This window comes from Lissotriton vulgaris, chromosome 7, assembly GCF_964263255.1.
Source record: "Lissotriton vulgaris chromosome 7, aLisVul1.2, whole genome shotgun sequence".
NCBI classification, from domain to species: domain Eukaryota; kingdom Metazoa; phylum Chordata; class Amphibia; order Caudata; family Salamandridae; genus Lissotriton; species Lissotriton vulgaris.
The window spans coordinates 740035777-740047897 of NC_141695.1; positions in this window are offsets into that span (position 1 = coordinate 740035777).

A 12121-nucleotide genomic window follows, 5' to 3' on the forward strand; every position below is an offset into this window, starting at 1 on the left:
TCAAAGAAAAAAAGAAATATGTGAGATACAATTTCACGAAAGAACAACATGAGACACTGGTTGCCCTGTCTAAACGTGATGATATTTATATCAAACCCGCAGATAAAGGGGGCAGTATAATAGTGCAAGACAAGACTGATTATGACAAAGAGGCACTACGTCAACTTAATAACCCTCTCCACTACACCAAATTAAGGGGTGACCCTACAGATAAGATCAGGAAGGACATACTAACTGTTACGAAGACGGGTCTGGATGGGTTATGGCTAAGTCAAAAAGAATATGAATACTTAAATAAGAATGATTTCACAATTCCGGCATTGTATATACTGCCGAAAATCCATAAAAATGAGCAAAACCCCCCCGGAAGACCAATTGTCGCGGGGTGTGGGTCAATTTTACAACCCTTGGCCGAGTATGTGGATTTCTTTATTAAGCCTTTCGTACCACTTACCCAGTCATACACTAAAGACAGTATAAGTGTAATAAATGCTTTGGAAGGCATTTCTTTTGACCCTACGATCAACATTATTGTTACGATGGATATTGAGAGTTTATACTCCAATATCCCACAGAGAGAAGCAGTGGACATACTTGAAAAAATTCTAAATACTCAGATCCGCCCAATGCAAGTACCAGTAGACTTTGTCATTCAGTGTGCCAAAATAGCTCTCGAGTGTAACTATTTTCTATTTAATGATGACTTTGATGGTCAAAGAAAAGGGGTGGCGATGGGAGCGATTTTCGCTCCCGATATAGCCAATTTGTATGTGGCAGATTTTGAGGATAAGAACATTCATAATAACAACCCGTTTGGAGCACACATCACTAAATACCTTAGGTATATAGATGATGTCTGTCTAGTTTGGGAAGGAAGTGAGGATCATCTATTAACATTTCACAGATGGTTAAATGAACAAAATGATAACCTAAAATTCACTATGGAATATAGTAATCAAAGTATACATTTTTTAGACTTGAACATCTTACATGATAATGGCAACTTGGTGGTAAACTTGTATACGAAACCCACGTCACGTAACACTCTTTTAAAATATTCCAGCCACCACCCTAGGAATCTACGGGATAACCTCCCTTTTGGCCAGTTCTTAAGAATCAAACGTAACTGTACCAAAAGGGAGGATTATTTCAGGGAAGCTAAGATTTTACAACAAAAACTGGTGGCCAGACAATATCCAAATAGATTGGTAAAAAGAGCTCTTAAACGAGCATGGTACTATGACCGGGCATCACTTTTGGATCAAAATAAACAAAAAGAAGTATCAGACAATACCATAGCTTGTATTACCACTTTTGGTACTGAATCTAATGAGATTAAAAAGATTGTAACAAGAAACTGGCACCTTATACAGAAAAGTGAATTGCAGCTTAAATGTCCATACTTTGCATTCAAGAGGGCTAGGAATCTACGTGATTTTCTGGTTAAAACATACAGAGAACCAAGGATAAATACCATATTTATTTATTTATTTATTTATTTATTTACTAGCATTTTTAAAGCGCAACCAAATACCCGTGGGTGTCTCGGCGCTAGACTGCAGTAATGTCTGTCCTAAGGAGAAATACGGTGAGCTGAGGGTGTAGGTTACTGGTCAAATAACCAAGTTTTTAATTGTTTCCTAAACTGTAGGAGTGATGAGCTGGATTTGACGTGATGAGGTAGGGAATTCCAGATTTTAGAGGCTGCGGCTGGAAAACGACGGTCGCCCCAAGTAGCTGTTCTGCTGCGTGGAGTGATCAGTTGATTGAGTGTGGAGGAGCGGAGTGTTCTGACTGGATTGTAGAGTTTTAATTGGTCTTTAAGGAAGCGAGGCCCCTGGTCCTGCATCACTTTGTACACTATACACATAGCTTTAAACTTTATCCTGTTTTGGATGGACAGCCAGTGATAGGTTCTCAGAGTATCTGAGATAGGGGTGAATTTGGGTTTGTTGGATAGCAGGCGAGCAGCCGCGTTTTGTACCGTCTGTAGTTTTTTAGTAACTCTTTTTTGTGCGTTTAGAAAAAGGCCATTGCAATAATCAAGGGAGGTAAGAACCAGTGATGTAACCAGGGTCTTGGCGGCCGTGTCAGGTAGAAAAGGTAAGATTTTTCTAATCATCCTGAGTTTGTAGTGGGCCGTGGAAGCTACCTTGTTAGCATGAGTCATAAAGTTGAGTTGATCATCAAACATGACTCCCAGATTTCTGGCCTTAGAGACGGGACAAGGTGGGGGGCCAAAAGTTGATGGCCACCAGGCTGTGGGCCAAGATGGTGAGAGCTTGCCAAAGATGACCACCTCCGTTTTATCGGAGTTTAGCTTTAGGCAGTTATCTGCCATCCATCCTCCGATTGCCATCATACCAGCTTGGAACCGTTCGGCCACCTCCTGACCATTATCCTTAATGGCCAGAACGAGCTGCGTGTCGTCGGCGTATGAGGTTAGGCTCATCCCATGTGCTTTGATGACATTTGCAAGGTCCGACACGTAGATGTTGAAAAGTGTCGGACTAAGGGATGAGCCTTGAGGAACCCCACACGGTAGCGATCGACTGGCAGATTGGAATGGGCCGAGAGTGACTGCCTGCGTTCTGTTAGCCAGAAAGGAGGTCAGTAGGTCTTTTGCCGTGGACTGGATGCCCATTTTTTCGACACGGTTGACCAAGATCTTGTGGTCAACCGTGTCGAAAGCTGCAGAAAGGTCTAAGAGCACCAGCAGGGCAGTTCCTCCCTGGTCCCGGATGGTTCTAATATCATCTGCTGCCTTAATGAGAGCAGTTTCCGTCCCATGGTATTTACGGAACCCAAACTGGGTGTCATCAAGCAGGTTATTCCTCTCTATGTGGTCCGATAGCTGTTGGTTCATGGCTTTCTCCGTGATTTTGGCTAGGAAGGGGAGACTCGCTATCGGCCGATAGTTTTTCAGCTCTTGTCTGTCCAGAGTGACCTTTTTTAGTAAGGGCTTAATCAATGTGTTTTTCAGAACATCCGGGTAAAACCCGGAGCTCAGTATAGAGTTACAGACAAGGGTGATGACAGGGATAATGGTATCTGCAACCGAAGTTAGCACAGAAATGGGGCAAGGGTCCAAGGCTGATCCTGATTTGACTGAGTTCAGTATGGTCCTGGTTTGATCAGTAGTTAGAGGAGTGAAGCTCGTCAGAGGATTGCTCAGAGAGATCAGAGGAGGGGGGGTACTAGTGGTACTTGATTCTGAAGTGAAAGTTTGGTAGATGTTATTTACCTTCTCAAAGAAAAACTCAGATAGAGCGTCGCATAGTGATTGCGAGGGTGGGGGTGTTAAGTCTGGTGTGTTACCTGATAATGTTTTAGCTATATTATATAGCTGTTTACTAGAGTTTTTGGCTAATTCTATATGTTTAGAGAAGAAGAGTTTTTTTGCTTCTATTATCATGGACTTATAGGTGGCTAGGGCCTTTTTGTATACATCCTTACTTTCGCCATCATAATCACGTCGCCAGTGTCTCTCCTTGTTCCTTGTTAGTTGTTTTTGTGTTTTTAATTCTTTAGTGTACCATTGGGCAGTAGGAGTGTTCCTATTTCTAGAATGGGACTTGGTAGGTACTAATTCCGAGGTGGCGACCCTCAGCCATTCATGGAATTGATGAGTGGCAACACTGGGATTGTTGGATAGGTCTGGTTTGAGCTGAGTTAATAGTATGTTTAGATTATTGCAATCTAAATCTTTCCAAGCTTTGAAAGGACCAGTCTTAAGATGGGGGGTCTTTTTACTCAACGAGTCTTTGATGGTCATACTAAAGAATATGGCCGAGTGGTCTGTCCAGGTCATCGGGAGAATGTCGGTCACATGTAGATTTTCGATGTTAGTAAAGATGCCATCTAACGTGTGTCCTGCTTGATGGGTGGGGGCGGCGACTAATTGCCTAAGACCTATTAATTCTAGGTCTGACATGAGGGAGATAGTATCATTGTCAGAGTGTTGCTCAAGATAGAAATTAAAATCGCCCATGACCGTGGTGGACTCATCTGTGGCTATAGATTCAATTATCGTCCCCAGGTTGGCCAGGAACGCCATACACAGTCAGTGGGGTATGACACCTAGAGTGGGCCATTATCCATGTGGACAATGTGTAGCTTGTGACACAACCGCGGTTACAAAATCATGTACACTGAACGGGAAAGAATTTGTGATGAGACATCATTCGAACTGCTTGACTAAAAACGTCATCTACTGTATACTATGCCCATGTAGTTTAGCTTACATTGGTAAGACAACCCAAGAGGTGAAAAAAAGAATAACCCAGCACCAATCTAGAATCAGATGCAAAGTGTTGACAGCACCTATGGTGGAACATTACATCGAAAAGTCACATGGTCCACAGGACATGAAATGGTTTGTACTTGAGGTGATTAAGGGGTCAAAAATAAGGACCAATGTAGATCGTCTTGTGGAAAATAAATACAAACTCGGTGAACATTATCGGCGCCATCTTGCCCCTTTCCGAGCCCATTCGTGCGCGTAAGCGGCAGCCATTTTGAGTACCATGGCCTCCCTGCCCCTCGCTGATAGCCAGCGCGTCTCTCTCTCTCTCTTAACCTCGCAAGCATTCCCCCGCACGCTGACAACCCTCGCTCTCTCATGCCTTGGGTCATAAACTCCTCTTCAGTGCAGCTTCACCACGGAATCCCATCCTGTTCCCAGCGCGACACCTCCCCTCATTCCTTTCATGGCCTCAGACCCTTTTGATGCAAACCCCCTTTTCCTGTGTCCCCGTTTGTCTTCCTTGTTCCCAGGTCGCCACCTGGCCCTGCGGATACTGTTTATTACCCCGTACAGTAGGAAGTTTCCGCTCCCCATCAAAAGACCCCCGAACCGATCAAAGCCCCCACCCCATGAGATCCGATCAACCCCATGCATTCCGTGAATCGGCGGAATGCCCTGCTGTGCGACAACCATCACCTGTTGTGACCGGGTGGGGAATCCAACTGTAAATGTATGTGGGAACGGGTCTGAAGGGGAGATTCCGAGGATGTTCTTTCAAGTACTAAAGTATTGCGAGAATGTGTTATGTGCAATAAAGGTCATAAACCCTAGTATAAGAGGCCAGGCCTCAGAGATGTGGTTAGAGCACCTCGTGACGATACTTGCTGTCTGAATTGATGTGTTCTCCTCCGGAGAGAATAAAATCCTCGTTTCCTGCCTTCCAGTCTCCAGCGCCTGCTTCTTCATTGATTAATATTGGTGGGTCATAGAGGCGATACCGCCGGGCAACATAAAAGGGTCTTTGGTTACCGGTTGTCTTTGGAACCCTTTTTAACAATTGGCGTCCCAAACGTGGGGCCCATCAGCGACTCGTGGATCCAGTGGGAGAGGTCCCGACGACAGAGTGAACGACTGCAACGATCGGAAGGTACCCTGTCCGATAGACCCTCGTCTGACAGCCGATCATCCGAACTTCACTGGTTCCGAACAGACCTCTCTCGAGTGATCTACGGTCCTGACTGGGAACCATCAGGAGTGCCACGAGAAGTACGAAGAGAAGAGGACGATCGGGCGCTGGATTCGGAAGACGAGAAACTGTCCATGCGGTCCGGGTAAGGTCGTGTAAACACGACGAATTGCGAAAGTGATAGATAGTTGAAAGTGATTGATAATTGTTGAGAAAATACTAGTATTACTTTGTGTTAATTTATTGGAGATTCACTGTCTACAAACGGAGAAACAACAGGCTCTCCCTTTATAAACAGCGAAGGATAGGTACGCACCCGTCGGACCTATCTTTCTCCCCCACTGAACAATTGCCCCTTCCCCCCATTGATTAACTGTTATAGATTGTTTTCTGGAGATTCTCTGTCTGCAAACAGGGAAAAATAGGTCCCCTCTTTGCAGATAGTGAAAGGGTAGGTGACGCGAACTTTTGCGAGCCTACTTATTCTCCCCATTGACCATATTGATTTTTTATTTTTGACCTAACATTGATTGCTCAGAATTGGTTCATGAGGTATTCACTACGTGCAAACAACGTAGAATAGAAATATTCTGTCTAGTCTTTGCGCGCAGTGATAAGATAGGTAGTGCTGACTATTATCCCATTGTGATCCGTCATGCCTGTCTTCTCCCCACTGGTTAGTAGCCTGTTTTACCCGGACCGCTTATTAGAGATGAACCATCCGGCTCCGCTGGAAGGCACCCCTAATAAGGACATGTTCATGAAGCATGGATTAATCGCTATAGCCTACAGTGAACTATGGCATAAATATACGAAAAAGGATCGAGAAAGTCAGTGGCCACTGAGAGGATCCTTTGATCTTGACAAAATAGAAACGGTAGAAATAGCCCTTCGTAGGAATGAAACAACACCTATTATGCTCGATAGTCTCGGCATGTGGCGCAAAGAAGCCACACGACGAAGGGAAGGCGACGAATTTAGAAAAGATGAGGGGACACGACGGATAACCCTCCAAACGTCTAGTAGGCAAAGGGAAGGGCCAGCGATGGCACAGTCCCGAGGAGTAGACATGAAAAGCGAACGGTGTAAAGGGATGTGCCGACAAGCCAACCCCGGAACACAACGACCCGAAGGAAATCCCCCGACACTATGCACAGGACGAACAGATGTAAAACAAAACCAATGTGCTTTCTGTAAATGTCTTGGACACTGGAAAGCCCAATGCCCGACTCTGCAAAGCATAGGTAAGAACGGAGGGTCGACAGAAAGAACAGGCCGACAGAAAGGGAAAAGGCACGAGATAAAAACCAATCAGACTAGTGCAGACAGGACCACCCCGTTTGATTATGCTCGGTGGCACAGATTTCGTCAGACCAATTTTAACGACATGTTAGAGTTCTGGGACTGATTGCTCTCTGTTGCTCCCCCACTCTGAAAAACAAACACAACTGCAGGTCAGTGTAAACAACCCCCCGTTAGAGAAAAGACTCAAGGAAGCCAAGCGTCTATTATATAACTTAGGATTTAATTACGGTAAAACACACAACCAACAGTAAATAGAATAACTAGTAGAACTCTCTAAAAAACAAACTTTACTAATAGGAAAAATACAAAACATATTATGCTCACTCCGGAAGTCTTCCAATGTAACAGTTCGATGGTCCCGCCCATCCGAAACACATAGCACGTGTGGGGCGGGGCCTGCCAGCAACCATGGGCCAAAAAGAGATCGCTGGCGAGAAGGTACTGGAGACTCCACACAGCAGGCAATGAAATGGTCTTCCCATACTGCCCTTCCAGGGATGGCGTCCCCTGGACCGCGAGTAGGGAGGGGGCGGATGAAAATGACCCCCTCCCTTGTATCTCCTGGTCCGGCCATCACGAATTTCTCCATCGAACGGATGCAGGGTGGGCAGGGAGGAAGAGGCGACGCGGACGAGCCTCTTCCACCTCCACAGGTAGGAGGCTTCCCTGCCCTGGCCCGGCGCCGATGTCCTCCAGCCGGGCGACGGCCATATACCTACGCTGCACAGGAAATATAATACCCGACTGGTATATTTCCGCAACACAGGACACACAATGCCCGACTGGTATATTTTCTCAGTACAGGACATACAAGACCCGGCTGGTATACTTGCGTAGTACAGGACATACAATGTCCGACGGGCATATTTACGGAGCACCGGATGTACAGTGGTCCCCCCAAGAGTCGGAATCAGGGGTGTAGGGTGGTCATCATGTGCGCCCCTGATTCCAAGGGACGGTGTAGGATGCGCCGGGAGAGGAAGGCGGCACGGACGAGCCTCCCTCACCTCCCCAGATGAAGGCTCCACTGCTGCACCCTGGCGCCCCGAACCAAAATGTCCTGCTCCAGCAGCATGATGCTCCGTCTTTCGCCATCACAAGAAGTTTCTTCCCCTCCTGAAAGAAACAACGAAGGGCGGTTGCCGCAGGATCTCAAAATGGCGTCTGGGCCCTCGAAAGGCGGGTCTAGGCCGCTGGAGTAACTTTGTCCGAAATTGCAACTCGGGCACTTGCCCACCTGGGCGCAAGCCCCCACCATCGACAAACATCCCCTCGACTTTGAAGATTCTACCAAAGTCCCAAGAGCCCTCGGCCCCTTCAGGCTTCCGGTGAGGAACAGTTGCATTGATCTCAAATGAAATAACCACGGCACAGCAACAAGATGGCGGTGCTCTCGTGTCTGCATCAGCTTCCGTCTGAACCACCCAGGAACATTATGGGCTAACGAACTCGAGCAAGTTCCGGCTGAACATCAACATGACCCGGTAAGAGAGACTCTACCCCCTCCCTCTCTTGATTGACGGTCCACACCACCAGCCCCTCTGTTAGCACAGTTTTCTTTTGAACTGCCGAAAGGGACTCTGGTCCAACCGCCAATTGTCGGGGATATTTTGCCCCTGATGCTACTTCCGGACTAAACCGGCCTCGCCCAAAATGGCGCTGGTATCAATGGAAACTAACGGATGCCTCGTGGTGTTCCTTAGCTAATGAAACTTGATGTACTAAGATATATATATATATACGAACCATTGCGCACTCGATGTTAAAGGGAGGAGGGTTCACTTGGCGAACATTTAAGAAGGGTTCCGTAAAATGTTGATTTCAATGAACAATTTATTTTTGATATTTGTTGTAACTGATACATAACGTCGCTTATGATGCACACCCGCGGTTTACATCTAGGAAATGTGATTACAATGAGCTTGACTGTGTTTCCATTTATGAACTGAAATGCCCCTGATTCCTTCGTCACGCAATGAAATGTTTTTGGTTACTTGCAAATAATTAATTAGACCTTTTTTACATGTTCTTGTGCTACAAAATAACCCCCTACTGTATGTGCTTCCATCGACGACATGTCAGACCAAAATATGAATTGCGCTCTCACATTTTACGTACTGAATAATTCTACAAATAAAGGTCTTAAAAAGCTATGGATAGGCATCGCATACTTTTGTAAATGCGGGTATCGGTGGGAGGGTTTTTCTGTGCGCAACTGTTCTGCTCTTTTTTTAAGGTTATACGAGAAATGGTTGTTCGGCCCTGGGTTGATGGTCGAATCGAAGGTATGATACGCTGCCTCCAAGATATGCGACTAAGCTCAGGAACTGACGTATGAAGAAGGACCTCGACTTCTGAGAATGGGTGAAGTAAAACGGTGTGATTGATAAAATGTTATAAAGATATGGTGGTCGAAGGTACTAAGGTACAGGGTTGAACGAAGAACTGATATGCCTTAGAACATCACAGCTTTGGGAATGATTTAGGGATCCCGATGGCCGGATACATCTACAAAACCGGGTACCTCACGCTAGGCACCTCTGATTCCTCTTTTTAACGTTTTCGCTACACACGATCCTTAATGCCATCCTCGAACCTCCCCATGAACCACCTATCACATTGCCTGCCCCCATGACTTTAGGAAACCAAAACCCTAAGGGATTATATCCCGAAGAGATAAGTACGAGTATGTGGTAAGTAAAGGACTTTCGTGCCCATACATTTGATGTGTTCGAATGATGTCCCCCTACCTCCCTTTTTTTCCCCCCTTTTTTCCCTCTGCAGGTTACATTAGAATCCCGATTGGAGTATCATAAGGGATCTGGAACCACGTCACGCCCGATGCATGAAAACGGACTACCGCTGCAAGACGACACAAAAAGGACGCCCTACCCAATGCACAACCTTTTTGTACTAGATCTAATGCTTTTCTGTCCCAAAACTGCATGCTTTTTTTACATCCTAACACAGACCCGAAACGTCTAACGTTGGGTAACGCACTGAATAGCCCAAACAATACACGGTCATTCTCTATGTCCCATGTGTACTGTTTTGCCTATTGTCTCTCTCTCTCTCTCTTTCTCTCTCTCTCTCTCTCTCTCTCTCTCACTCTTTCACCCCTCCACACTTTCCCTCTTCCTAGCGACTGGCACCTAATTGGCGAACCCGGTGCACCTCCTGATTGGCCCCAAATACCACAAGTATTTGCACAAATTTGTCCTAAATAAAATTGTATCGGTACCACGTTACTACCTCTCCTTTTCTACTAAAATATGGATGAAATTTAAATTGGCCGATAGGAAAGGGACAGGTAAGACGACTAAGGTTCCCTAAATTTGACCCACTCTCAGGGAACTATTTGTCAGTGGCTTCTATGATAAAATGTGTCTGTGGTAATGCGACCATCCCCATTGAAAATTGTCTCCGTACCCCAAACTGTAAGAAATGATCGAGACACCCCCATCTACCCAAAATGCCCCCAGTTTGGTATCAGCTGCCCTGAACGAGAACTTGAAAAACGCCCCTTGCTCCGATTCGCTGTGTTCCTAATCGTTTTTCATAAGATCCCACCTTCCCCGAGGATAAGTTTAATACTTATCGCAAACCACCCCCCGAGTTTTTGTAGTAACCAGGTTGCGAGGATTTATATAGAAAGTTAGAAAGATGTATGCAAAGTTAAAAATTAGATCGAAAACCGAAAGACCCTGTTACTGTAAGCCTTGCTGAAAATAAGATGTTTTGATGTAATGAAGACTTGTTTAGCCTATGTTCATCCCTCAGAAGGATGCCTATCAGACTATGGTGAATAGCACGTTGCACTTTTTGTAAAATACAAGGCCCTGAAGACCAGCCTAGCCTTGCAAGACTCGTACTAGGGAAATGGGTCTCTGCCAGAAGAACTGACATCTACTATAATAGACATATGACAAATGAACGTTATAATCATCAAAGCGTCAAAGAATTAGCCAACAAAAGGAAGTTGTAAGGAATCCAGCAAATCCATCATCAATTGTTTATACGTAAGCCGCAAAAATCTCAAATGTAGCGAGTGCTTACCCCTGTTGCTTGGTGTTGGGAGAGAAAATAGATTTATGTAATTACCTTTTTCTGCAAAATCTCTAAAGACTGTCTTTTCAACACTCATTTAAGGGTATCACTGTCGGAGGGGAAAGAGACCGGATGTGGGAGCACGCGGCCTGACTGCGGATTGTGGAACATCAGCGACGGAGGCCGAGGCGAGACCACAGCCGTAAGGAGTCGCAGGACGGGGCACTGTTTCAAACAAAGCTAAGGAAAGGGCTGACCTGAAGCCCCTGCTCTATGATCAACGTGTGCCAGCAAGTCCCCGCTCTCTGAACATGGTTACGGACCCGCCTGTCGCAAACCCTCCGTCCCCCTGATCTGTTCCCGACTTGGCCTTGCTCCATCCCCTCCTCCTCCGACCTACCATAAGGACTGTTCACACCCGCACCTTTCCACCCGAACTCCCAAGTTCCTCCAAATCCTACTGAGCTACCCAGAGAAGAGTACTCCCTGCGTCAGAAGGAAGGGAGCTCCGACTAAGTAGACCACGAACTATGTTAAATCCCAGAACGGTGACCTAGAACTCCACCAAGGGTCGCCTCCGAAGAAAAGATAAACAAAGTCTGTGGTTCTGCCCGCTACCAAGCACCCTGAAGATGATGGAAGCAACAGGAAATGCCCACCACAGAGACTCAAGAAACGAACAGATCTCACAATTCTGGAACAATTGCACTTTCCATTGCAAAATCTATGCTCTGCATTGCGGAAGAAGATGCACCTACTCCAAAACCGTAACGCATTTCTCCTACGAGGTCTGACGAAAACCAAACAGAATGCACCCCTACCCGCAGACCCCCAACGACTCAATCTACATGAACATTTCTGTTGATAGGTAATCCAGGTGCTCGACAGTGCCAACAGAAGACGGCATAGACACTGAGAACTCTGATTTTTTATTTTTTACTGTATCTCATTTCTCTCCCAACCACCATTGGACTGACTATGCACCCGCCGTATACAAAAAAAGGACTTACTTATATGATAACTTACCAGTTCTTATTCTATGATCTGTACCCAACGCCCTCGCTACATAATTCTAGTCTGATATTGCATTACGATGACTTTTTCTGCAACCAACTTAACGATGAACCCGCCTACTAAATGATGAGATTTTTCAATATGATGTTTATAATGTGATGTTTATGTACAGTCCTTTCGCCTAAGTCTCCTCTCCCTTACTTATGATCGCTGCATATAGGTGTAGATAGGAAATAGGCCAGCAAGATGTCTTGGAAATGTTAAAGGGAGGACTGTGGAAAATAAATACAAACTCGGTGAACATTATCGGCGCCATCTTGCCC